Source organism: Equus przewalskii, chromosome 1 (assembly GCF_037783145.1).
Source record: "Equus przewalskii isolate Varuska chromosome 1, EquPr2, whole genome shotgun sequence".
Taxonomy (NCBI): Eukaryota; Metazoa; Chordata; class Mammalia; order Perissodactyla; family Equidae; genus Equus; species Equus przewalskii.
The window spans coordinates 102,088,641-102,116,512 of record NC_091831.1 but is presented as its reverse complement, the minus strand read 5'-3'; the positions used below and the strand labels follow the sequence as shown (position 1 = coordinate 102,116,512).

Here is a 27,872-nt window from a genome sequence, read left to right as displayed (position 1 = left end):
AGGACCAGCTGTTTAATTGGTGGCCATCATTATTTTCACATTAGCACCTGTTGAGTTAGAGGTATTAACAACCAGTTGATTTTGCCTGTGCATCTATTTAGTGAAGTGTTCTTAAACGTGAACATGGAAGGGTAAAGAGTCATATTAATGGACCACGATGTGTAAAACAATCATGCAAAGTGGTCCTCACTAAAGGATTCGAGTAATAAAGGAAGCAAGCTGGGGGGTGCCTAAATGGACCTCAGAACAACTTTGGGCTGAATGCTTTGAGAAGTTCTGATGGAACCAGGCCGCAGTTACTCACCACCTTCTGACTTCCGTAACCAGCGGGGCTGATCCTGAGCATTACTTCTGGATGCAACTTCATGGCCGTATAAGACTAACACAAAGAGAAAGCATTTCACTTAAAAGGGCCTTCCTTTGTTATGCTCTTGCATTTAAAGTGCAAAAACACCCAAGAACTTAGATTGGTTTTTTTGGCTTTGATTGGAGTTTCTTGGGGGTTGTTAGTTATCAAAATTTGTATGTAAGAATTTAGGAAAAGTTCTACTTATCACTTGTGCTTCCACAGCCAACAAGTTTACTATTTGAGACGATTATTTACAATGTTTATAAAACAATAAAAAGGAGAATACCATCAGATATAAGTAACTACTGAATAAAGAACCTGGAAATAATAAAGTTTGTATTTTTTCAAAATCATTTCCCTCAATTTCTGTTCCCTCATTAACCATGCTAATGTGACACTTGAGACCAAAATGCTTTTGGCCATCTCCAACAGAGGTATTAGGAGAGATGCAAGAAAGAAACTTCCTTTTCAGATAGTTACTTTCCCTGCTCCCATTCAGGCACTATCAGAGCTTTTGGTACCACATTAGTCTTAAAGACATAAAATATAGTAGTCATAATAGTCTTTTGATAATCAGAATGATTTTATTTAAGGTGGTATGTAAAATACTTCCAAATAATTATGAAACCTTTCCTTGTTACAGGATGAGAAATTAAACCCTTTTTTCCTGTCCATATTTGGGTATTTGGCTTCATACTACATTTGAGTTTTCACCCTGCTTGAGCTTCTTTGAAGCACCTTAGAGGCATCAGAGAGCTTCACAGCGTGGTGTACCAGAACCACCTGGAGAGCTTGTTGAAACACGGGTTGCTGGATGCACCCCAAGAGTTTCTGATTCAGCAGATTTGGGGGGGCTGAGAATTTGTCTTTCTGATCAGATCTCAGGTGATACTGAAGCTGCCAGTCCAGGGACCACACTTTGAGAACCACCACTTTCAAAAGATTCAGTTTTGTATTTCCATTAACATGCTTTATTTCATTCAAATTCATGTGCCGCAGCCTCATAGTTTTAAGATTGTTTGTACAGCAGAAAGAAGAAATGACTGCCACTTGTTAAGGTACCCATTTCCTTAGTGAAGTGACAAATTCCTGATCTATATCGCTTCTGATTGGTAAATTTTATCAATATCCAGCCATTCCCTTGAAAGCCTCGCTTGGGGAAATGTTATATGTAATGATAAGGCAGCATCAAACAGCAGGGGAAGGTTCTGTTTAAGATATTATGAGACAGGTACATAACAAGTACTTAATGATTTGCTGAACAAATACACAAATAAATCAGTTACATACTTTCAAATTCATATACTTAGCTACTTACCACTACCTCTATCATTTTCATCACTATCTCCATTTTGAGAAGAAAATCAGGAGGAAAACCATTTTCTTCATATTCTCCTCTCCCTTAGCCATCATGTTATGTTTTACTTTAAGATCTCTATGGGTCTTTTTATCCTCAAGAAGCTTATGAGGCAAGAAAGAATAGAAATCCCTCTCCCCATTGTATAGAGGAAGGAAGGAGGCTCAGAGAAGAGGGTTTCCTGAGGGCACTGAACTAATAAATGACAGAGTGGGACCTGACCAAGGCCTTGCTGTCCCAGGGTTAGTGTGGTCTTCAGTGAATGGGGCCTTCACCCCCACTGGGTGCCAAGGCAAAGAAAGGGTTACGTGCAAGGAGCAGCTGTGCTCGGAACTAACCTGATGGGTAATGAGAAGGAATCAGCTGTTAGGTCCGGGAGAACTCCCCAAGGACCCAGCTCGCTGTTGGAGCTGCAATAAAGAACTTTGAACACCTGTGGAGCCTCACCTCACCCAGGGAACCAGCACACCTGTCGGCCACTGTCTTTCCATAGTCAGATCCTAGCAGAAAACCAGAGCAGAGGACAGGTAGAGACTGCCCGACACCACCTGGCTGTCTGTCCCTTGTTTTCCTTCTCTCTCCTTGTGTTACTGCCTTTCTTGCCTGGAATTTAGTGGTCCCCACCTCTGCCTCTCTGCGTCTTAAAGCTGAGCCTGCTAACGTAAAGCCTGGACCACTTGATACGCAAAGAAAGCTTGGAAACAGTCTGGCCTGCCTCATCAGAACTCACGTGTCATTTAACCTCGTCCTACTGATGCTGGGCCTGGCACACAGAGGGCGACCTAATAATGTTTTTTGAATGAATGAATATCATCCAGAAGACAAAACCAGGTCACTGGTTGACATCTGATATTCAAAAAATATTTTGCATGCCTACCCTTTCATGGGTACTATACTGCGTATTGGGGATGCCTTGGTGAAGGGAACCGATCCATTACCCACCCTTAAAGGATTTCGGTAGGGAATGCAGACAATTAAACAAGTGCTTGCCATGCATGTGATGGTATGAGAAAGAACAGATGAAATGCTCTTACCACCTCTAGACTGTCTTGTACAGAATCACAGGACATCCCAGAGTCCTCATGTGCAGCTCATATTGCAATCTGGATTTTTCTCTTTAAGACTCAGTGTTAGCCAAGAATTCACTGCCTGTTCCTGCTTTCTGCTTTATCTAGCTCTCTCCCTGGTCTTATTTAGCCCTGGGTGGAGGACTTGCCTGCCTCCTGGCATAATTTCCATCCTATGTAGTGACACCAGCATCAGTGGGTGGCTATAGCAGCTGTCCAGACCTATCTATAAATTAAAGCTATAACCCTAAACTTGGAAAGCCAAGGATGCAGTACCAGGCTTTCCTTTCAGACACCTACCAGCTATCCTGCTGAAGAAGTCTGGATTTTCAGCCTTCCTTCCATCTTCCAGAACAGGAGGTGTGAGGGAGACTGCGTGATCTAGGGCCCAATTAAAATTGTCCCTCCACGGAGGTGAGAATTTCAAAAGCCAATACAAGATATTGAAGGCAGAAGCACTGCATGATCTGACTGTTGAAATAATTGTTCTTTTCCTCAATTGAAAAATCTAAAAAGAGCAGTGTTGAAGAACATGCTAATTAATCTAGCTGTGTTTGGCAAAGGGAAGATATGATAGAGCATTTTCTTGTCCCTAAGTAAAATCCCAGTTTTTGGAAATGCCTGAATACCAGAAATGTCTGGGGGCACTTTTTGGCATTACTAAGAAGTTTGGCCCTTACTTCAAGGTTAATTTACTTGGGATGAAACCATAGCTATTCAACTTTCTGTCACTCTCTCCAGAAAACCCCTCAGCCTGGAATCCTCCTGGCAGAGCTCATGTACGTTTTTATCTCCCTGTAGTCAATTCTGAAATTCCAGTGGTCATGTTCAGACATAACTTACCAGAAGTTATTTCATTCAAAAGCATCTTAATTTTCAATGACATTTTGAATCTCCGAATCTGGGCTCTGAAGTCTCCTCTATTTTGACATGTTCATTCTCGTTGAGTAAATTTAGTATTCAGGAAACCCATTCGAAATTTAAAAACTGTTTTTCCATTGGGTTCCTCTGTCTCAGCGAGGAGGGCTCCTTCTTTCATTACACTTTCTGGTATACAGATTTATAATTTCTGTGTTTAGTGTGTAAACTACAATGGGAAATGTGTCTTCTGCTGAGCCTGAGTTGGAAATGAAAATTCTGAGAACTTTGGGAACCTTGGCAAAGATCCAACCAAGGTGCATACGAAACGTAGCTGAGAGGATGGCAAAGATTTCCTGGGTTGGCAGGGGAGGTGATTCCTATGGTGGAAGAGCCCCATTTGGGGAGCAGACGGACCTGTGTTCAGACCCAGGCTCTGCCACTTCTTCATTGTGTGATTAACCTCCGCACTGAAAAGGGGAGATTCTATGGTCTTCCTGCTTGTTGTGTGAAGATTAGAGTCAGTGAAGGATTTAGCACAATGCCTGGCCCATCGTAAATGGTGGATACATGGAAGTGGTTATTGTTACTGCTATCTGTTGGCAAACTCATCTAGGACACATTTGACCTGATTCACCTGGGGTTATTGTAATTTCTCTGTTGAGAAACAAAGTGCCCCATATAGACCCATCCTTTAAGTTAGCGCTTGCACAGTGCTGACCCGTTTGTAGTACTGGGTCACTGGGTGAAATGTACTTTCCACTTAGAAAGTCAAGTGCTGCTTAGAATTCTAAGTAGTGGACGGGGAAAGAACTAACTGGAAAGTAAGATCTCACAGGTAAAAAATTGTTTAGCGAAATAAAGGCTAGATCTAAAAATCAAGGATGTATTCTTTTGTTCAGTAAATATTTAATTACTTAACCTATGCTGGACCCTGTGGGGGATATATAGATAGTGGGTTTAAAAGCTACAGTCACTACTAATACTTTTTTTTTCCTTTTCTGTAACTGAATTTACTTAACTTAGGAACCCCCATTTCTTCTCAGTAGCTAGAGGGTGGGCGTGCTGGTTAATTTTTGAAACCAATTTAATGTCCTAAAGCTCACTTAGTCACTTCTGTTTGATCGAGTCACTTCTAATTAGGTTCATCTCTGTGTAGGGGAGACCTCGGGGCACATCACAGTCCTGGGAAGGAACTCCGGTTCTCGCAGGCACCACTGAAGTCTTGTTCCACTTGATCTTTGAGTGAAGGCCTCTGCCCTCATTGCACATGTTATCGAGGTGTCTCTGGTTGAGGTAAAGAACTCTCTTCCAGCACTGCTAACGCATAGTTGGACCCTATTCTCACTGGCACTGAGCTCTGGCTGTGAGTCTACTCAGTATCCAACTTGGAAGGTCAAATCATCATTTTGAGTCTGCTATGTAGGAGATATTTGACGCTACTGATAAAAGTGGCAAGGGACACTAATGGATTTGAGATGTCTGTTAGATATTTAGGTGAAAATGTCTGACAGCCTTCTGAAATGTGGGCCTGAAGCTCCAGAGAAAAGCTAGAGGTGAGAGCTGAACATTTGGGAAAGTAATCTATTCAGTGGTAGTACCTGAAGCCACAATACCAGGAGAGGTCACCAGTGGAATATCAGAGGGTAGGTGGTTGGGGTGACAGTCTGCTGGGCTCCACAGTGGAGGGTCTTGTCTCCCATTTGTAGGTTCAGCCCTCCCCTGAGTCTGGAATTCTATCCCCTGTCAGGAGGAAAGGGAGTGATTTCCATGCTGGTGACTTTTTGCATCCTCTTGTTCTTGGTGAAGTGGTATACTGTGGTTCCAGTAACTCATTCCCATTCTTATCTACTCGTATTGGATGTTCTTCCCCATAGGGAGTGGAGCGTGAATGGGAAAGTGCTCAGCAGTGCCCTGGGAACTTGAGCGATCATGGTGACTGAGCAGCATGGTGTCTATGGTGCCTGGGAGCAAATACTAGTCCAGTATCTAATGAGGCTTTTGAATCAATCATAGGCAAAACAGTTCAAGCTCAATACACAAGTCCATACAAGATAAGATGATAGAGGAAGAGCAAGATGCAAATGCAGGAGAGCCCAGAACCATGGAGCCTGATGTGTAGTTGAGACGTTGATGCAGGCAGGAGAGGCTGAAGGAGGAGTAAAGTGATCTCTGTGGAGGTGGTCCTTTATGTTTCCTATGTCTGATTGCCTGGAGTCAGCTGACACAGACATTCTTGCTTAAATCCTGGCCTAATTCTTAATCCAAGTCTAATTCTTTGACTCCTCCACATCGGAGTTTCCTTTAGGGATTAGAATCATGAAGCTCCGGTCTCTGTTATGATTTTCTCTCCCTTAATTTTCAGATCTTCCTGGCAATTACTACCTGCTAGTTTAGGCCTTGACCTTGGTCTGTTCTACCTCACACCCACCCCCACTGACCCCTGCTTGGTTTCATCTGTTGGATTCCCGTTGTCAATACCTTGCCTAGATCCAAGCTCTGTTTCTGGGATTTCTTTGCAGTGACTTTGCTGGCACTGTGGGTATAGCTCAACTTCTGGTGCTCATTTTGTGAATTTACATTCAATCTTCTGCTCAGCATTTGGAGATTCTGTCAGTGCAGGGCACCGATCTTTGCTGGGAAATTCTGTGTGTGCCCATTAGCTCTCAAACAGCTCTCACTGTAGGCCTGTAATTCTCATTTTACAGGCCACAAAGGAAAGCTCAGAGAGATTCAGACACTTGCCCAAAGTCACACAACTAGAAAGTGGCAGGCACTAAGATTAACTGTCAGATTGGTTTGGTTACAAAGCGCCTTCTTTTTCCATGACTACAGATGGCTCCCAAGGAGGTGTGAGGAAGTTAGAAAGGTGAATAAGACTGTGTTTAGGAACAGCAGGCCAGGAGTTTCAAATCTTTACAGTGGCACAGTTTGTGAGCAATTGACCTTTGAAGAGTGGGCTTGATAATGAATGAAGAGAAGAGAAAGGTCCTAAGTATCAAGGAAGTTGAGGGATATTCCATTCAAGCTTTCAGAGGAGCTGTCAGTAGGAAGCTTATCATAATGAGCTAATTATTCTTTTCTGGATTTAAAATCAAGATGAAATATAATGTTTCCCCTGGAAATGGGTGCTATGAAAGAATGATGATTGCTGAATTCGTCTGGCTTCTAGACACAGTTCTACTATTTCCAGGATGTTGAGACACACGTGCTGTGTATGTTTGCAGCAAATTTACCCACATTATTGGACCAGTCATCTTGACCACAACCTCCAGGAAGTATGAACTTCACATCTGTGAGAAAGCACAAATGTCGCCTCCCTGGTTAGCTATGAATAGAAGTGGCTCCACTTTGCTAGATGTTCCTGACGTAACACATCTTTTTCCAAACTACGGCTTTTTTTTTTCCCCTAAGTATATGCAGAATAGCTAACATTCTTCCTTTCCTTTTAGAAGGCGGATTAGTACCACCTGTCTCAGCTAACATTCATGGGATTCAGCAGGAAAAACAGTATTAGGAAGGGAAAGCTCCTTTGAATGTAGTATTTTAGGATTATTTCTTTGGTTGCTAAACAGCTACCTTTGTATTCAAAGGTGATGAGACATTTTCTGGCTGAGAGACAGACATTGCCGAAAGGTGTCAAGTTAAAAGTGGGTTGATGAAAAGATTTCAGGCAAAGCCTTTGGAGGAGGGTGAGCGATTGATTGCAGGCATTGCTTACATTTTCTTCTTACTGTTACAGTTGAGGGAAGGATTGTGGGCATCACCTTCCTGCCCCATCCCACCCTTTCTTCTATGGAAGGTATTAACCTGGGCACTCATTCCAACTGGATCTTTGCCATCCGGCCCAGGCTGCTCAATGGCTCTCTCTGTATAGGGAAAAGGAGAAGTTACAGAGTGGAAGTTCAAAGGGCTGTCTCCGAGCTAGGAGGCCTGAAACCTGCTCTTGGATTTGGCATTCAACAAGGATGGCATCGTGGGCTAGGTGGTCCACCTTTTGCTGTCCACATTTTCCCCTTTTCTAAATGCAGATAATGGAATTCTCTTGCAGAAGCATCGGGAAGATTGATGAGTTAATGTTTTGTGAAGTGCTTTGAGATTCTCAGATGAAAGGTGCTACATAATAATTATAATAACACTTTGTTCTTACATAGTGCCTTTCTTCCAGGGAGCTCAAACTGCTTTACAAAAATTATTTCATTAATCCTTTCAGCATCCCTCTATGGCAGGTAGCAATTATTATCCCCTTTTCTCATATCAGGAATCTGTGGCACAGAGAAATCAAGTGACCTGGCCAATGTCACGCAGGAGGTTATTAGTAAAGTCATCAGCTGAATTCAGTTCTCATTTGTTCATTCATTCATTTACTCATTCGCCAAATATTTACCCACAATTATATGCCAGATACTTGAGCTATTTGATAGGGGAGCAGGTGATGCAAAGTTAAATAAAACACATTTTTCTATGGAAGGGATTGGGTTAGTCCTCTTGGACAAGTAAATAAATAGTTATAATAAAATATAGTAATCATATCACACGATGCAGTCATAGAAACAAACATACATTCAGAGTAGGCACAACAAAAGAAACAAGTGACATTGACTTTACCGAAGAGATGTGCCATGAGCAAGCTTTGAGAGATGAGTTCACCAGTGGAGAAAAAGAAGTTGAAGAAACATGTCTCAGATAAGAGGATGAAAGAACAAGATAAACCTGGCGAGTGAGACCCACTTGGCACGACGGGAGCAAAGGTTATTTTGGACAGAAGAGTGGGTTAAGAAATGTAAACTTCATGCACAAGGCAACTGAGAAGCTTTGGAGGTTGTTCAAATAGAAAGAACCAGGTCAGCTTTATATTTAGAAAATTAGCTCTGATGGTTGAGTATTCGTAGGTTTGCATGTAAAGGAGACCTGAGTCCGGAGACCAGGAAAACAGTTCCCTGACTCCAAACCCAGACTAGTTACTAGGCCATCCTCAATGGTTTTATAAGCTAGCACTCCAAAGTTGTTTTGAAATTCTGCACATGGTACTTCAAGAAAATAGCTATAACAACGCTATTTCATGGCTAGGATGTTTTCTCATTTCAAAAAGCATACAAATGTCTTTAAAAAAAACAAATCTTCTAGAATGCTGCTTTTCAATGATGGTACAGTGAGTGATTGTCACTCTTCAGCTCTGAAATCCATCAGGCAAAATGGTTAGTCTACATCAATTACTTATTATAATAGAAAGAAAGCCTTTGTTATACTATTTGTTAAGTATCTCTCCAAATTAGATACAAGAGAATGCTCTTCAATGCAAAAGAGAGTTCATTTTTATTTCACATGATAAAGTATTCTGTGATTAGACATATTTATTTTTACTTTTACCCATCATTATAACTATATAGTCAATTTTAAGAATGGTTTCCTGATCACTTCTATTTTTTTTTCTTGTCAAAAAATCTTTTAAGTGTCTGACAGTGAAAACAGTAAAACAATTTTGCCTTCATTCTTCCTTAGAGGATCTCAAAATGTTTTTTCAAGTATGGATGGGTGCAGACCCCCAGGCTACCTGTGAGATGGAAGAAGAAGGTGCACTTGATACTCAGAATTACAGCTGCTCTGAACAAGACCCTTTATCATCACTACTCATGGAGAGTAGTGAGCTGGCTAAAGTCATAAATTCAAAGTATTCTACAAAATTAAAGTCTTGACACATGGCTGACTAAAGTATTCTGCACCTTGTGGACATGCAATAAAAGCTTCTTGACTAGCTGACACTTAACTCATTTAGAATTAATATATATATATTTTTAGCAACTCTTGCTTTATAATGAAGACATCATATTTTTCCTTGAGTTTAATGAGTGTATCAGTTAGGATAGACAAAGTTATGCTGCAGTAATAAACATCCCTAAGTATCAGTGACTTTAACAGCAAGGGTTTAATTATGGCTCATGCAAAATTCATTGCAGATCTGAGTGACTCTCCAGAGTGCCATCCTCCAGGTGATAGCTCTGAATTTCACCTTCCTATCAACATGCACTTCAGTGATTGCCAGATGAGGTCAAGAGAGAGTTCAAGCGGTGGCAATTAAAAGCTTCCACTTAGAGCTTCCACTCTCTACTTCCATTCGCTTTTCATTGGCCAAAGCAAGTCATGTGGTCATGCCTAACTTCAAGGGGACAGGGAATTATAATTCTTCCATGTGCCCAGAAGAGGGGAATTAAATATCAGTGAACAGAATAGTATTTGTCACAGGCTTTTCTGATGATCTTTGAAAGTTAATATTTTGTTCTTTGAAAAAATCACGTATTTCCACTTAATGAATTTGTATCTTAATATTTGAAAACCAAGTAACTTACTATTTATGACATTCCTGGAAGATGTACTGGCATTAATGATTCCATCGTTCACATATAGTGTATAATATAAACCTGTTTATTAGTTAATATCTTTCACCAGATGGTGAAATTTTTAAGGGTAAGCTCCAGGTCTGATTTTTTCTGTATTCCCACCACCTAGAAGATTAGCTGGCACAGAGCAGATACTAAATGTCTTCCGTTACGTTGTGACACGAACAATTTGTACTTCATATGTACCTGGAAGAAGGCATAGACAGGTAAGCTAAATTTATTTTTCTCTAAGGAAAAAAATTCCTATTTTATCATGGTGGAAAGTATTCAAAATATGTCTATATTTGAACTTCTGATGCGTATACTAATTATAAATTAAGAAAAGCTAAAGTACCCAAGAATACTAAATGGCTTGTTGAAAACACTTTTCTAGCTTTGGAAAGAACTGCCATTGGGGTGGGGTGAAGTTCATTTGTGCTTGATGCAGTGAGGAGGTGACATGGAAATCCTCCTTTGTAAATGAACTCAGGTAACAAACTAAAGGAAACCTTACACTTCATGTGGAGAAGCTTATTCTAATTCACTGTAATTTAGGAATCATTAATGAAATTGTCTTCTAGTGTGTGCTTTTCATGTCTGTTAAATTCCCATTTAGGTATCTCAAGTCCATGAAAGAGCTAAACTATAATAAAATTCTTAAGATTTAGCCCACTTGTTTTCTCCTTGAATTTTATTCCCATATGTCTAGTAATTCCTTCTAGCATACTTAAAATAATTCTTCTTCCTCATTGGCAAGGGTGTCCTTTGAAGGTTTTCAGTGTATCCACCCCTATGAACTGCGATCCTTATTTGGTGTTTATAGTCTTCCCTCATGTGCCCATTGCCCCATTTCCATCACCTTCCATCAGCCAGTAATATAGCTGAATCGTTATGATCCAGAGGCAGTAAACCTTGCAGTTATGTGATGTGGGTTACGTTCTTTGTGTGAAACACGAATAGGATTGTTTTTTTCTACTGTTTTAGGAAACTCAGCATCTTTGATTCATTGGATCCACTTACATCTGCCTTTTTACATGTTTGCTACTGATGTCTTGCTGTTATAAGGAGCCACTGCTGTGGGTTCTATGCTAGGTCAATGGGTTCCCTTTTGGTATATCTGGGGCACTAGGGAATTTTCCTTCTTTTCTTCTGGCCCTACATCCTGAAAGCAGGTAAGGGTTCATGGAAGAAATTAGAAGACGAGTGGAAGATGACTTTTACTGAGTAGGCACCATACACAGATGGGTGAAGTCAATATGGTTATGAAGGTCTCCCTTTCGGGCTCCACGTATGTGACATGAGAGTATGCCATTTCGTGTAGTTCAATTGAAGGCAGCCCCATGAGGAATTCTAAGAGATGGGGGAAAGGTCAGAAGTTCTAAAATGCAAACCATTGTTTCAGGGTGTTTGCTTATTTAAAATTTCTTGTCAAAATGACTGGATAACTAAGAGTGACCAAGTTTATTGGCATGAGAGTAGAAAGAGAAGTGGAAAAGGAAGAAAGGGTGATTTCAAGAAGTTAGAGGTAGTCACGGGACTCCTTCCTGAAGACTAAAAGATTGTCAGATGCTGCCTCAAGGGCATCGTATTTTAGTAACAGCTTCACAGTGTCGTTTTTGGAGTAGTCTCAACTGTTGTATGGGTGAGGAATAGGAAAATATGAAGAAATAGAGGCTACAAATTTAGGGCTTCTAAATTATTTTGCCTTTTTTTTTTTAAAAAAAGATTCATTTATTTGTTTTTCCAGATTAGTATATATTTGAAAAGAGGTTTTTGGGTGGAGACTTCTGGAGCTTGTTTAGTGAACATACATATATTTTAGGTTGTGTTATGTTATGTTTTATCATTCTGCACGTATCTTATGTTCTGCTTTTATGTTGCTCCATGGTATTTCATATATTCTGCATGTTGATATTGTTCATGCACTAGTATTTTTTAATAGCTATCTGTGTCATATTTAGTTAAGCTACTACATTTGAGTTGGCTTGTATCTAGATTTTAGAGTTGATGATCTTCCTGATTTTAAAGACTGTATAAATTTACATAATATAATGTAAAGTGTTTACATTGGTGTCTAAATTAGATACTGGCTAAAGGTTGCCCTCTTTTTCTTCTTCTTTAATTCCCAATTGGATGCAACCCCCAAACTCTGAGATGTCTGACTCCCAGTGCTCATCTCCAAAACTATCAATCCCAAGAAGGTGATTTTCATGTAATAATTTTCTGCTCATAGTTTTAACCTCTTTTGGTGCGTTTCTATTATTTCTTTGTCCTTACTGGTGGTTACACCAGCTCCCAGTTTAATATCATTTGCACATTTCATTAATATGTGGCTTACTCCCTCTTCGAGATCCTTAATAAAGATGTTAAATTAGATTGTATCTGACATTGACCCCTGGGGCACTGCAAAGCTTTAACGATATTCCGTTTTCCTGTCTGCAGTCTACAGAGTTCTTGCAGAATGCACGAGGCACAGTTTCAACCTGGGATAAATCTTCAATTTTAATTCTAAAGCAGAAGTCAAGTCATGTGGTTTGGGATAACTTGACATTGCCAGAACATACTTGTAGTTGCTAGGAAGTCATATTTTAGCAATTAAGTACAGGTTTGCCAGAATTATATGTCAGATTGCCAATCTGCTGACAATTACAAGAGATAGTCTCTCTATCCTGCTTAATGCATTTCAGTCAAACTGAGAAGGATCTTGTTTTTTAAAATGAAACTCGGCTTTTTTATTTCAAGGCTAGCAATCACCTTTCACCAGCTTTTAAACAGCATGCCTCTTCTGTATTTCAAAGCAGATTTATTAAAGAAATGGTTGTACCAATACACCAACATAGACAGGCTTCGGGGAAACGTACCAGGTGCCCCACTGAGAATCCGGATGTGAAATCAACTTTCAAATTTCAAGAATTTACAACAAGTTCTCCTTCCAAATTGGAAACATTTATTTTTTTTCAATAGAGAAGGTATAATACCATATGATATTCTTGGCACAAAATTTAACTCTCTCATCATATTTGGTTTAAGCAGAGAAATCTATATATTTATATCTGATGCAAAATTTCTTCAAATATATTGTAGAATAATATCTTAAATTTGGCCTCATTACCAAACAAACCAAAATACAAAATGATTGACTATGGTTAAATGGAATATATTTTTTAATGGTATCATCACAAAGCCTTCTAAATCATTCCAAATGATCAAATATTTTAAAAGGCCCATGTTAGATATTCTCATCAACTTTTCTCATTATACCTTAAAGTAAACTTCCTTAGCTTTGCAAAGATTTTTGATCTCCTCTTGGACATACACATTGTATTATTCGGCTGGCGCTGCCATAACAAAATGTCATAGATTGAGTGGCTTGAACAACAGAAATTCACTTCTCACAGTTCTGGAGGCTGAGAAGTGTAAGATCAAGGTGCCAGACAATTTGGTTCCTTGGGGAGGACTCTCTTCCTTGCTGGCACACAGCTGACTTCTCATTGTGTCCTCATACAGAAAAGAGAGAGAGCAAGCCCTCTGGTGTCTCTTCTTGTTCAGGCACTAAGCCCATCACGGGGACCTCACCCTCATGACTCATCTAAACGTAATTATTTCCCAAAGGCCCCATCTTCAAATACCAGCACATGGGGGTTAGTACTTTGACAGATGAATTTGGGGGTGAGGGACACAATCAGTCTATAGCATGTATTAAGACAATTCTTTAGATTCAAACAGAAAGAGAATGATTGGAAGGACAAATATAACCAGAACTTGAAACTGGCCTTGTAAATACATTTTGTTTTTATCCGTAAGCACAACTGAAAGTACATGTCAACATTGGTCACAGAAGGCCACAGCGCCCTGTGAGGTAATGGAGGGAAGTAGAGCATTCTACTTCTGTGGGGTTTACACTTCCAAAGGGTTTTTTAAATGAGTGATGATTCATCATATCTTGGAAAGGACAGTCTTCACTCAATTAGCTCATTGCATTTGGGAACCTGAATTCTAGAACACGCAGAGAAATTCTCAGTGTCAACTGCTACTCCTGCTTTGCTCTATTCCCACCCCATAAGGAATCACTACTTCATCTACTTTAAGAAGTGGACAATGATGTGGGCAGTTCAGCCAACAAAACAAGAGTAATTGATTTGTGTAATGGAATATTTAAATCAATGCTGTTTGATCGGTTGGATTTTGGTGGTAGAATTTAGATCATTCCCTCAACTCCTGGCTTCTATTTGGGGTGCATAATTGGATAGAAGAGCATTATCTTACACTCTCCTGACCTCAAGGATCTAAGAGTTTAGCTGGCAAGATAAGAGTTGTGTATAATAGGAATTAGAACCATATGAGATGATGTATAGTTTGGTGCTAAATTATGCAAAACTGAGAAGGGCTCAATCAGTTTGACAGGAGTTAATGTTACCCAAGGCCTTGCCCTTGGCCCTTAGCTCCTCTTACATACTCTGCTGACTTCCAAATCTGTATATTTGCCTAGAGTCCTTTCCCTCAACCTCTACATTCTTTTATCCAACTGCCTACTGAACAATGCTACCTGAAAACCCGAGATGACAAGAGGGCCCAAAGCTGATGGTAGATCTTTCTCTAACTCTGTGCTATGAGATAGGGCTTGACACATTTTTGGGGGGTAATTTGGCCTTGGTGTAAGCAAACTAGTCTGTTATGGATTGAATGTTTGTATCCCCCTCGAATTCATATGTTGAAACTCTAGTCCCCACAGTAATGGTATTTGGAGATGGGGCCTTTGGGAGGTGATTAGGGTTAGATTAGGTCATGAGGATGGTGCCTTTATGATGAGATTAATGACTTTATAAAAAGAGAAAGAGACAGGACGTCTCTCTCTCTGACATGTCAGGAAACCACAAGAAGTTGGCCTTCTGCAAGCCAAGAAGAACCGTGACAGAACCCCACCATGAGGGCACCCTGGTTTTGGACTTCCAGCCTCTAGAATTGTGAGAAATAAATGTTTGTTGTTTAAGCCACCCAGTCTATAATATCTTGTTATAGGAGCCAAAACTGACTAAGACACAGTCAGTCTGCAGACGTGGCTGTAAGTGCTCCAGCTTCTGTCTGCTGCAGAATCATTAGTCAATTAATTCGCAAGCACTTTGATTAAGTTCACAATACGAGGTAGAAATTGCTGGTTATTTTTGAACCACTGTAGAGGTTATGGTACTCTACTGTTCTTTTCACTAATTCCACTTTGCAAAAATGAAACGCTCCTGTTTTGACATCCTTACTCTTCCTTCCTTGTAAGCAGATGTGCCAGGCCCAAATGATTCCCTCTGGTTCATAGAGGTAGACAAATTCTTTATACACCAAATCTTGGGTAAAGAATGCCCAGAGCTGGTCTCTTATCCAGTATTTGGAAAGAGTTAAAGAAAAAGCAATAGGGTGAGGCATTCCTCTACTTTAGTATAAACCACGACGGGCTTTCTTCCTTCAAGTGGTGTTTGCCTACTTGTCAGAACTAAGTAGAATATTATAAACCGTATTTTCCTCAGATCTCATGTTTATACTACTTCAGTGCTAGAAAACCTACTTATAATTATTATTTAGTGTATAATAAAGGAGTTATTCTATGTGGGGCTTAAGATGTGGTTGTAATATTCTATTTAATCTGCTTTCTAGAATAGACAGTGTTGCTGATATTTAAATGCCATTCTGGTCCTTGAGCTGAAATGCTTCTAAAATTATGAAAAAAATAAACTATCCAGTAAATTACTTAGATAAACAGTAGGCACACATTAAAGGGAAATCCATTATTATTATTTCTTTTGCCCCAAGGAAGACCAGCCCTGAGCTAACATCCACCACCAATCTTCCTCTTTTTTGCTGAGGAAGAGTGGCCCTGAGCTAACATCTGTGCCCATCTTCCTCTATTTTGTATGTTGGGTGCTGCCACAGCGTGGCTTGATAAGCAGTGCATAGGTCCGCACCCGGGATGCGAACTGGCAAACCAGGCTGCCGAAGCTGAGCATTCAAACTTAACTGCTGCTCCACGAGGCAGGCCCTGGGAAACCCATTATTAAAAATAACTTTTTTCTATTAGATTTTTTTTGGTTCACAAACTACCTAAGTTACATCTCACTTGGGGTTAAAATAAAATATCACCAAAAAAATAAGGAGAAACATGGCCTTGATTTTGAATGTGTGCAGTAGTGGACAGAGACTTATGATGGGAATGGAAAGAATGGAATCCTATACACATGGACACACACCATGGGGGCAAGTGCATCCACCACCCACTCAGTACAGCCCTTCTTTGGCAAGGAACTCAATCTTAGGATCTTAGTTTCTACGTTTGTTCAGTGAGGTTTATCACACTTACTTTGTCTGCCTCATAGGGTGTCTGTTTGTCTGTGTTAATCATAAAAAATACAAGTCAGGTTGTGTCACTCTCTTTGCATTGAAGCTTTCCTTGCATCTCTTTATGGCTTTCCATAAATCTTTGAACAAAAAGCATATCCTCAAGGTGACTTTAGGGCTTTACATAATCTGGCCCCGATTCTCTTGCCAGTTCTGTCTCTAACAACTCCCCTTGATTACTACTTTCTTCTAGCCCCACTGGCTTTCTTTTAGAACCTTGACTTCACCTTCACATCCCTTTCTAAGTGAGGACACCTAACATCCTGAACTAGATCCATGCCCGGTCCCCACATCCCTGACTAGGTCCGGCCCCCTGACATTCAGAGCTAGGTCGGGGGCCCTCGTGACATTTCACACTAGATCTGATTCCTTCATGTGCAGAGCTAGGTCCCCCTGACATCCTGTGCTAGGTTGGGGGCCCCCCTGACATCCCACAGTAAGGCCGCCCCCTGACATCTTGCACTAGGTTGGGGCCTCCTGACATGCCGTGTTAGGAGGTGGGGTTCTGACATGTGCGTGCAGAGCCCCCTGCATCCTCCTTCACAGGACTCACCTCAGTTGTAAGTACCTTAATTCTTTATCTGATTAAATGATATTAGATTAAGATTGACTTTTCCTCCAGACTGTCGTCTCTATCAAGGCAGGGTCAGTTCTGTGGAGTCTCCACAGTCCTCCAGAACCCAGCAGAGTCCCTGACACAGAACGTTTCTGTATGAATGAAGGAAGAGAAGGAAATGATGCCGTGATACCCATTTGAAACTGCAAAACACCACTTGCACATAGGCATTAACTTCACGTGTGTGAACTGATTCATTACAGCAGCAAAAGTGTAGGTATCATTTTTGAAGACATCCTTACGAGTGGAGGTTGACCCACTGGCCTCTTAAAAGACTCTCCCAGGCAATTTGTTACAGAATCTAGCGCAGTTCTCCATGATTTTGGAATTTAGGTATCTTTTTAAAAGTGAGTGCCTCAGTGTTCTATTACCAAGGAAACCCATCAATCACAAATGCCAGAAATGAAAGATACATTAATGTCAACAAAATTCATATATGTATATTTGCTATCAAAGTAGTCACCTTTCTTATTTTGATGCCAAATGCTCTTTCCAACTCTGTATTTAACATTTAAAAATAATATTCATTTGTCTTTTACATCTCGATTGCGATTAACGTCTGAAGGATTAGAGATGACGTGTTCTAGCTAAGTATTGAATTAAACTTGGAGAAACATTTTTTTTATCTGAGACCTTCATCATGGTGAATCTGTTTAGGCTTTCATGCAAATCAAATTTTTCAAAGTACTGTAGAAAGAGATAAGAAGATATGACTTTTTATTTCTGTAATAATTTTTGAATTTGCAAGACTTACTTAAAACTTATTTGGCATAAATCAGTTTAAAACCCAGTCAAATTTTTCTTTAAAACTGAATATTCAGCAAGCCATTATGATTCTAAAGCAGAACAAGATATGTTTAAATTTATGGATGAAAGTTGGTTTTATTAAGCTGAAGATTTCTCACTTAAGGCTTTTATTATAAGGCTATCTCATTGGAAAATTGAGTTAAAAATAATCTTTTCCATCAAATCTATACATGCATATGGAATTATTTGTTTGCATAGTATAAAAATTGAAAAAAATAAACATTCTGAGCTAGAAATTTGGAGATGATATCGCTCTGAGAATTTATAGCTCAAGTTTAGGGCTATTCTAGAGGATGAGAATTTATAGCTCAAGTTTAGGGCTATTCTAGAGGAAAGCCGTGAGTTTACAGACAAGACGTTGTTTTCTTAATAGGTGGTCAGTTTGTGCAACAAGCTAAACAGCAGAATTTCAGAGGTTAACAGAGAAGATAAGAAAGAGGGTGTCCATGCATTTTCTTTCCTTCTGTAAAGTTCAGATTATGTATCATCTCTAATGAGTTTGATAAAGCATAGCAAGGCAAATGTGCCATAATTCATCATGTGTCCCGTTTCAAAAGTGACAGGCAACCTAAAGGAAAGAAGTCTTTATTTTGTAACAATAAAAAAAAGGAGGTGAGATAATCGCATTTAAGACAATATCTGCAAAGAAACTCTTACAATTCACATCAAATGTACAAAATTGCCTTGTTTCTAGGGAGTCTGTTTGGTTAATGCCACAGCGAAACTTCCCATTAGTGCCTATAAGCAAAACATTTGATATGTATATTTAATTCAAATGCGTGAGAAAAAATTAGGAATCTTTTAAAATTTCGACAAATAATGTGCTTTTATTGTGAGAAACAGGAGAAATGTTTGCAGTTGTTAGAAAAGTACCATCAGCTTTCATGCTATCCTGTTAAATGCTACAACATTGAAGAGTCTGAATGAAATCCACTCTGTAAAGAACCAATATGCACTTGTATTAAATTTCTGAGGATATTTGCTTATTTCTAGAGAGGGTTCCACAAAATTCCATCTCCAAAACTGCACCTATTTTTGCTTCAACCATTCATTTTGGAAATCAATCATATTTTCTTATAAAATGGACATGAGCATCTTAGACCTCACACAGAGAGAAGAAGAGTTGGGAAGCACCAAAAATATGGCACATAATCACATCTTTAATGCCTGCAGTCATTCTGCCTTATCTGCAAGTAAGTGAGGGAGGATGGGAGAAAGTGCGGTCACTGGAAGAAAAATAAAAGCTACTGCAGGAAAGAAATGCTAACTTTTACAGTGTCTCAAAACTACACACCCACACTTAATCACAAAATATGTCACTCTCTATAATGACTAAAGAAGGCGATTTGTCTTTATTAAGAAGTTTGAGGATTATGTTTATTTAAAGTATTATCTGCACAGTAACGAACGAAAACAGGAATGCTATGCAGGCATAGTAGCAGTTTTTGTTTAGAGTATAAGAAGTATATTTACACAAAGATTTAAAATATAGAAACACATTTGTTTCTAATTAATTACGTTAATGAAGACTCTGAATCTTCACATTGAGGTGCTGAGGGTCAAAGGATCCAGGGTTAAGATGGAGACAGTTCTCTATAGCTCTCTCTGCACATTAGAACACATTATATTTGGTAGATTTAGGCGAAAAGAAGTCCTGTGGGAACTGTAGTAATTGATTTTATATGGTATGAATAGATGCGTACTTGCAGAGCAAATTCCATCATTGTTATGTTCTTATCATTGGCCTTTCGCTTAATGGCATTCCAGTGGTAAACAGCCCAATCTACTCGGCATTCAATAATTAATATGCCAAGGCATACTTTAAACAAACTTTTTTCTTTTGGTACTCAATAAGAGCCTGGCTTCTCTCTTCTGACTTTGGGTTATTTAACAGGAGAGAAAATGAGAAATACAAGTATTTATATATATCTAGTCAACCCAAATTTATTCTACATAATGAAACATCAAATTGAGTTTTCCTCTTACAAGTTTATTCAGTTCTGTTCTTGCCCAAAGCAGCATTACTTTAAGAACTGTGACACTTGTTTTCTTCCCCTTGCTCTCTCAAATAGAAGAAGCTGAAATTCCTTGCCAGCTCCTTTTCCTCCCCTCCTGTTACTTTAGGATCAGTTCAAGGGGATGAAGATGGAAACGCTTCTCTAAAACATGGGCCCACTGTTGATAATGATAGGTTTTACCCAAGGAGACTGATCAGTAACATGTCATCCTTATATCAGGGACTGGGGACATTTTCCATGATTGCAAAATTCCTACCTGGCAAGTTTTTCAGTAGTTGAGTCAAAGAAAGACATTTGGTTGACTGTAATGCATATGCTTGAACGTGCTTGCTATATTTCATGGCATTTCTCCTTTTCCTTATTATCCCCTTTCCTGCCTAGAGACCATTATATTCTTTCTTTGAAGAAAGGAAACTTTTACATTTCAACCCATGGTTCACACTTGGATTATTAAATCTTTGTTCTGACATCCTAAATAATTACTTAAATTTGTCGATATTCATACCTTTCCACAAATGCTTATCTTGTTATCCCCAACCTATGTATTCTTCAGTGACCAAAGTCTGCTGGATTTACCTTTCACCATTCTTAAAGAATCAGTGATTTCAACCATTACTTTTTCTTAACTTTATATTTCTTCTCAAAGTCTTCTAAATAATGAGGTACTGCAAAACTGTTTTTGATCTGCACCTTTAGGTCCTCACGGAAATTGAATTATAATTTACAATCCAGAGTTTCGAAAAGAAGTGGGAAAAAATAGTTTGAGTTTTTCATTCTATTAAATAATATTGATTACAATTAACTTTAACAAATATGGTAGAGTTGAACATCCAATGATAAAAGATCTATTGGGGGACATGGTGAAAGCTTTCCTGGAGATAGATAGATAACTCCTTTATACACATCTTTGTTGATTGGGCTGGATTGACATGGCTGACAGGCTCTCCACAATTTCAATAAAGACAAATAGGCACTTTCTTTAGTGGTGGGGAGGGTTGGGGATGCATACTTGACAATGGTGCCATCCGCTAGTTAAAGATGTTATCCTCTGGTATTTCCCTGTATAATCATGGGCACTAGGTCTTTCTTCAGTGTTTCCATCTTTTGTTTTTGGTTAATGCTTCCCCAGCCAGATCTACCAAAGGGTTGTTGTCAGCCAGCCAAAGAAAGCTTGTGTCCCAAAAAGGATGTCACTGCTGAGGGCTTGGCCATGGGGCTCCTTGGCCACCCTGTAACTTCATCACTCTCTGAGGTGTGGGATGAACGGAGAACACATGGTCCAGCAGATGCTGGAGGGCATGTTTCTTAAATGAAAGTCAGTGGCCTTTGGGCCGAGACTGGCAAGCTTTGGAACAAGCTTTGGGATTTAGTTGGAAAGCAGCCTATACAGTCTGTATGGATAGTGCTCCCTAACCTCTGAATTGTTCTTGAGAGGAGTCTTCAAGCTTTCTCCCTCCACTCCTTCCATTCTTTGATGCTGGCAGAATTAAAACGTAGAGAGCACATCATCACGATAGAGTCTATAATGTCACATCCAAGAAAAAAAGGCAAAATATAACCAAACTCTACTTCTGGCTTTCATATTTGGGGAATTACCAAATATTTTATCTTCCAATAATTCAGGGGGTGAAACTAATAATCTAGCAAGTATTTCTGTTGTTTAGCAGAAGGCAAGTGATCTGGCTGTGATACCCTGTCAAGAATGCAGCTTTTCCAGGCCAGGCAACAGACATCTTTTAAATGATGTTGGGAAGGACTGGAGGTCAGGCAAGTTGTTGTAAAATAGGAAATATTTTAAAATTTTTTGTTGTATTAAAAAAATTCTGTTAAACCTGAATTTATTTAGTGTTTCTAGATGAAGCACAGGAAAACCAAATGTCTTGGTCTTGGTCTTCCGGGGTTGAAAGAACTGTGGGAGTGATAGTCAAGCCTCTTTGTTTAAAGATGCTTACGAGAGGTGTTTATTTCAATCAGGATGCAAACTTCGGTGAAAGCCTTTTCTTCCTTGCTTCCGACGTTGCGTGTTCCTCTATCCGGATGGGTATCAGAAAGCGAGCTTCAGGTTTGGGCCTGCTGAGCGAGGGGAATACTTAGTCTGCCCATTTAAAACAACTGGATTTTTGCTATTCGAATGTAGGAAACCTAATTACACTCTGGTAAATTCTCTTCAGTCTACCAAACATAGAAAAAACAGTGACAGAATCTGAAAGGCCAGAAAAGAGAAAAGAGTCCGTAAGACCTAATGAATCCAAACTAAACACCTCTCCACAGAAATGTCAAACATTTCTCTTAGCACAAAACAAGGCTTAAAGAATTCCCTGCTTTTGTCTCTGGCCTAATTCCTTAAGCAGAGAGGGGATTTTCCTCTGGGAGTGTTATTTCACAAAGAACGAAACAGCAAATAAACAAAAGACTCTCAAAGAGAGAGAGAGTATAAATAAAATTCATGACTCTTTAAAGAGTTTACACTGAAAGAATGTGGAGGATTATTTACAATTAAAGCATAGCGTCTAGAATACAATTATTATATATCTAAAACAAAGAATAAGAGTTCATTTCATTTTGTTCACGAGAAAGTGCACCTGAACACGCTGACTTAAAAAAAATTATGAAACTTCATTTTCTCAAGATTTTTCTGTTGCTTTTTGTATACATTTAAAACTTCTTACATATTTAATAGAGCATTTGCTAATCAACTTGTATCTTATTTTTTAAAGCTGCTGTTGGCATGTGCTGCTATTTGATTAAAAAAATAAATCAGCCTGAAAGAAACAAATACAAGTTTTGTTGTGTATGTGTTTAAAAGAAATTTTCAACATGGAACAAATAGCTTTAAAATGAGTGTTTTTGGCAGTGAAAATATTCTTTGGGTTGAACAAAAGAAAAGTTGCAATCTATTAAGGTAAAAGAGTTTGAATTGACAGAAAAGTAGGAGAAAGAACAAATTTAGAACTATCTAGTTTCCTGGCAAATGAGAGGATAATACAATGGGGTAGTTAAGAACAGAGATGAGGTTAGCGAAGGGGTAAGATGAGCATGAAACAAATGGAAGATTTCGGTATTAATGTAATAGGCAGACTGAAATAAATGGTTATTAAGATAAAAAAGCAGAGGCTAAAGAAACCACTTGATTATAAATTATAGAGTAATTAGTTCTCTTTTGAAGTGTGTGTGTGTGCGTGTGTGTGTGTGTGTGAGTGTTTACTAGGCATTTGAATTCTACTTTGAGTGTGACTTAAAAAACGTCAATAATAATGTTAAAAGCCACGAACAAGGGCCATCTAGACAAACAGAGTTTAAAGGTAGAGTCCTAGTTAAAGGATGGCCTCCTGCAAGGCTTAAGTCCTGGGCCTGGGAGAGGGGGCGAGGATTTCAGAGCGTGCAGAGTTTACAGCAAAGTTTAGATTGAGTCTTATCCTGACGTGCCTGTGTCGGTGAAATATCTGAAACATTTGGCCCCACGAGATTAAAAGAACAGTGCTTATATTTAGCATCTGCTGCCCCCAACTCCAACTTTGCTACTAATAAAATTCAGCTCTATGGAAAAGAATTTGAATTCCAGCTGGGCAGTTTTCAAAATAAGATGAAAAGTTAAGCAGGCAATTGGTGTGTATTTAGGGCTCAAAACACCTTGCCCCCTATAAGACTTGAAGGAGTTAATCCCTTCTCAAGATAATCCACTAAAGAGCATCCTTCATTATGATGTTAAAAGCAGGGATCAGTGCCGGGGAGTCTAACAATAGGACAGGGGGCTTTTCAGTCCCAACCACATTCTTCCCAGGTTAGAAACCGAAACTGCTATGATTCCAGCTGAAAAATAGAGCAGGACTTTTCTCTTCTGTGAAATATTCAGATGGAAGGAAGGGGAGAAAAATCTACCACGTTAACTAAATTCCCCATTAGGTACTTTTTCTTGGAGAATAATCTTTCTAATTTTTATTTTTTTTAAATGATTGTGCTGTCAGGAGGGGGAATAGCTCCCTGACTCAACAGTTACACAGTTCAGAAGCACTTTTGACTTCACGCAAAAGCGAATTTTTGATTAAATTAAAAGTACTCAATTACACCCCCCCCCCGCCCCCACTTAGTCTCCCTCCCACCATACTATATTCAATGAACACAAAGCTCACTATAAACTTTTACCAAAGCTTTTTTGGTCACTTTTTTGCCATGTTGCTCTTTGGTCTAGATTTGATCCTATGAGGTATTATGTTTTAAATTTAGGATCATATTTTATTTCTCAAAGACTTCAAATTATTTTCCATAAGTAAAAAAAAAGTTTAGTGTTTGTAAGCAAATGAATCTTAAAAACCTGATTTAAAAATCTTGTTTTTACTACATTTTAGCACGTTTCACAGTATTGATAATGCAATGTACTGTTTGTTGTTGCTTTCAAAACATTGCATAAGAAGTTAGTTTTAAAAATAATAATGATTCCTGTAAAAATCTTTAATATAAGCCCATATCTTAGGTAAATCAGGATAACAAAAGTTGGCCATCCCAGGCTAGAGGAAAGATTTTCTTTTTCTTTTGTTCCTTTTATTAAAAGTGTAACTATACATTTTTTTTGAAAGGCATATTTGTTTTTAAGGAACTTTGTTTTTACCGAAATTAACCCAAGACAGGGAAAGGCTTTTTGAAAAGTATGTTTCAAGTGGCATCAACTGGAATTCATGCACGCATGTTTGTATGCTCTGCCTCACGTGATCTCTTTTGTGTTCCCATGGTGCTCCGGGCATCTGGGATCTGAAGACTGTGAGCCATGGTTGCAGCCCTCCAGGAGGTGGCGGCTCTAGGGAGTGTAGGTTGGGTGTTGGGGTGGGTGAGGTAAAGCAGGGGAACTAGAGGGACTGGTTAGAAGAGAAAGAGGCAAAGGCTGCTGTGGTTCGGATCTGGGTAAAAGAGCCAACTGGAAACATTGGTAAGATAAAGGACTTGAAGAGGAGAAAGCATGTGTGATACGTAAATAGAAGCCCTTGAAATATGGTCAGAGACAATATTATATGGAGAAATGTCAGAGGCTAGTATTTTAAACAGACTTTTATTAATATTTTACTTCCAGGAGAAGCATCATGGAAAGGGAAGGACTTTTGGGGTCAGAATTTCAACACTTACGAAGACTACAACTTGCTTTTGTTGCCTTCTTTACCTTCTCTGAGAATAACTACACCTGAACTATAGGTTAGTATGATTCTCAGAGACAGCGCATCAAAACTTACGTTATTGTAATACACTGGTGGTAAAAACCAGAAGCCTGATGTTTGGTAGACCCTGTATGTTTGCTCATCTGTGAAGTGAGAATGGTACTAACTCACAGGGTTGGTCACTGGGAAGATAAAATATTATGATTCATAAATGACCCTGTGTGTGGCCCATAATAAGTCCTCAGTTAAGTTTAGCCAGAATGACAAAAATATATATATTGCAAAATGTCATATGTATAGAAAATGTACAAGAAAAATTAGACTCTCTTCCTTGTAAATATATGCTTCCTCATTTTAAAGGAAAGTAATGTGTATAAGGTTAATACAAGGAATGCAATTATTACTAAAGATTGTGGTGTTATAGCCAAAGTATTTTTCCTAACAAATATATCTGCAGCTGAATTTTATTTAGGAGATTTAAAAAATAAATTAATTAATGTGAACTCATTGTCTCTTCATCATATATTTATTGAGCTGCCATTTATCATGAAAATGAAGCAGGATTTGCATACAAGTTGCTTTTTTTTTTTTATCTCTTGTTACCTTATTTATTTCTCTCAACATTCATGTAAAATATTAGTCCTAGTCTTCATTTTAATAGATGAAGAAACAGATTAAAAATAGATCCAAGGGCATAGAGCTGGTGAGTAAGTGGCAAAGCCAGAATTTAAACCTCAAGCTCCCGCTCTGGATGTCTTCTCCAAAGCATTGAGGGATTGATCTTTCTCTACTTGCTTCTCCAGGGCCTGACCTCCAGGAGGTCCTAGGAGATGCTTGTGGACTTGGACCCTCTGCTATCCTTAGCTGCTTTCTGATAGAAGACTCCTGGTTTCCACCACTATTCTACCCGACTGACTCTACACACATTGTACACCTGGAAACTACAGCTGCTACTCACTGTGTAGAGAAAGCTACTGTCCCAGTTGAGCCAAGGAATTCTACTAAGGTCCAAAACTTACTGTGTGTGCACATGCCATAGGACAGAATGTTCTACAAGTGAGTGACCTAGACTTCTACTTTGAGGAGAAAGTGTGAGTTGGGTTGGAAGAATGCCGTGACATTGCTTAGGAAAACTGTGTTCCCTGGCAAGCGGGCTGGAGAATGATTCTGAGTATTTTTCACCTTCCTAGAGTACCATGCATTGAATAAGTGTTCAGTAGCTACTAATTGAATTGAATGGTTGACGAAATAAAAGAAAAAAAAGTCTAGGTCAAGAAATTTTCTTAGGTTAAGAAGCGATCTTGAATTCACAGCTTAATCAATAATGATTTGCAGATTCATTATTCCCCAACTCGAAGTCGGTGCTGCTGGCTGCTTAGTTATTTTTAAACCTTTACTAGGTACATAAATACTTTCCTCTTTTAATAAGACTGAAACTGGGCAGTCTGTGCTCTATCATTAAATTCCATTTTATTCACAAATGTTTCAGTTTCTGGTTAGCCCTTTTAAGAAGTCATTAATTTATTACCCTATTTTCTTAACTTCTAAACAAAAAGCGGGAGTACAATGGAAATAAGCTCTTATTGGCCAGGAGAGAGAACACATTTCTGTCGGTTTAACTAGTAATTCAAGCTGCTGATAATGGCAATTGGAGGCCAATTTTGGGGAAGGTGGACAACCCTGGGCTGCATCTGCCATCCAACCACAGATTATGGCCTTGTATGGGTGGATTTTCAGCTACGGAAACCCGAAATTCTTGATGAAATAGGGAAAACATTGTACAGATATTCACAAAATGGGACATTGATAGTCATCAGAAAATTTACTGTGCCTGCCTGGTGGCACCATGGTTAAGTTCGCACGTTCTGCTTCTCGGTGGTGGCCTGGGGTTTGCTGGTTCGAATCCCGGGTGCGGACGTGGCACCACTCGGCACGCCATGCTGTGGTAGGCGTCCCATGTATAAAGTAGAGGAAGATGGGCACAGATGTTAGCTCAGGGCCAGGCACCCTCAGCAAAAAAGAGGGGGACTGGCAGTAGTTAGCTCAGGGCTAATCTTCCTCAAAAAAAAAAAAAAAGAAAAAAAGAAAAAGAAAATTTACCACCTAGTATGTCTTTTGTCATCAGTTTCTCTTCCTTGAGATTACACATTTGTACACATGCCTTTTAATGTGTTCTTGAAAAAGATTAATAGAGACATTTTTCAAATAAGTACCATTTATTACCAATAGTGGAATATTTATATCCCATAATTAGTATTGCTTACAACTATATTGTGAGGTAAAAGTAAAGTTGAAATGCAGTAAAAGTTATATTTTAATGGCCATTTTTTATTTTCTAAAAAAATAAATAATGTGGTTAAAGTGTATACACATCGGCTGTCTACCAATTAAGATGTTTTAAATTCAATTTAATATTAAACTTAAAAAGCCACAAGGGGCAGTACAAGGATTCTTTTTAACATGTAATGGATTTAAACGTTTTTTGATAATTACAGAAATAACCCCAATCAGATAAATTTTTATAACTAAGAAAATTAAATGATTAAAAACTGAGGGTTATTAAAAAATAATTTTTTCTACAACTTTGCACAGCTAAGGAAAATATCTCCTATCATGTCCAGAAATAACTTTCCTATGTAAATACACCTTATCAGCATATCTCAGAAGATGTTCACGTCTCTGACCACAGACCTGTTGTGGTAGGAAGACCGTAAGATGGCTCCCAGTGGTCCTTGCCTCCTGGTATTTATGCTCGTGGGTAATCCCCTACCCTTGAGTGTGGGCCTGCCGCTTACTTCTAACCAACAAGAATACAGCAAATGCGATGGGATGTCACTTCTGTGATTACGTTTCATAGTGGGTCTCCATGTTGGAGAAACCCATGTGGCAAAGATCTGA

General features: G+C 39.0%; 1 long non-coding RNA gene across 1 annotated transcript in view; it reads left to right on the top strand.

The window, feature by feature from the left end:
- Positions 1-27,872, top strand: part of LOC139083341 (uncharacterized) — a 51,336-nt gene that overhangs the window by 12,214 nt on the left and 11,250 nt on the right. The window contains exon 3 of the long non-coding RNA XR_011539980.1: positions 24,893-25,011. This is a non-coding gene — a long non-coding RNA (uncharacterized lncRNA). The remainder of the gene's footprint in view (positions 1-24,892; positions 25,012-27,872) is intronic.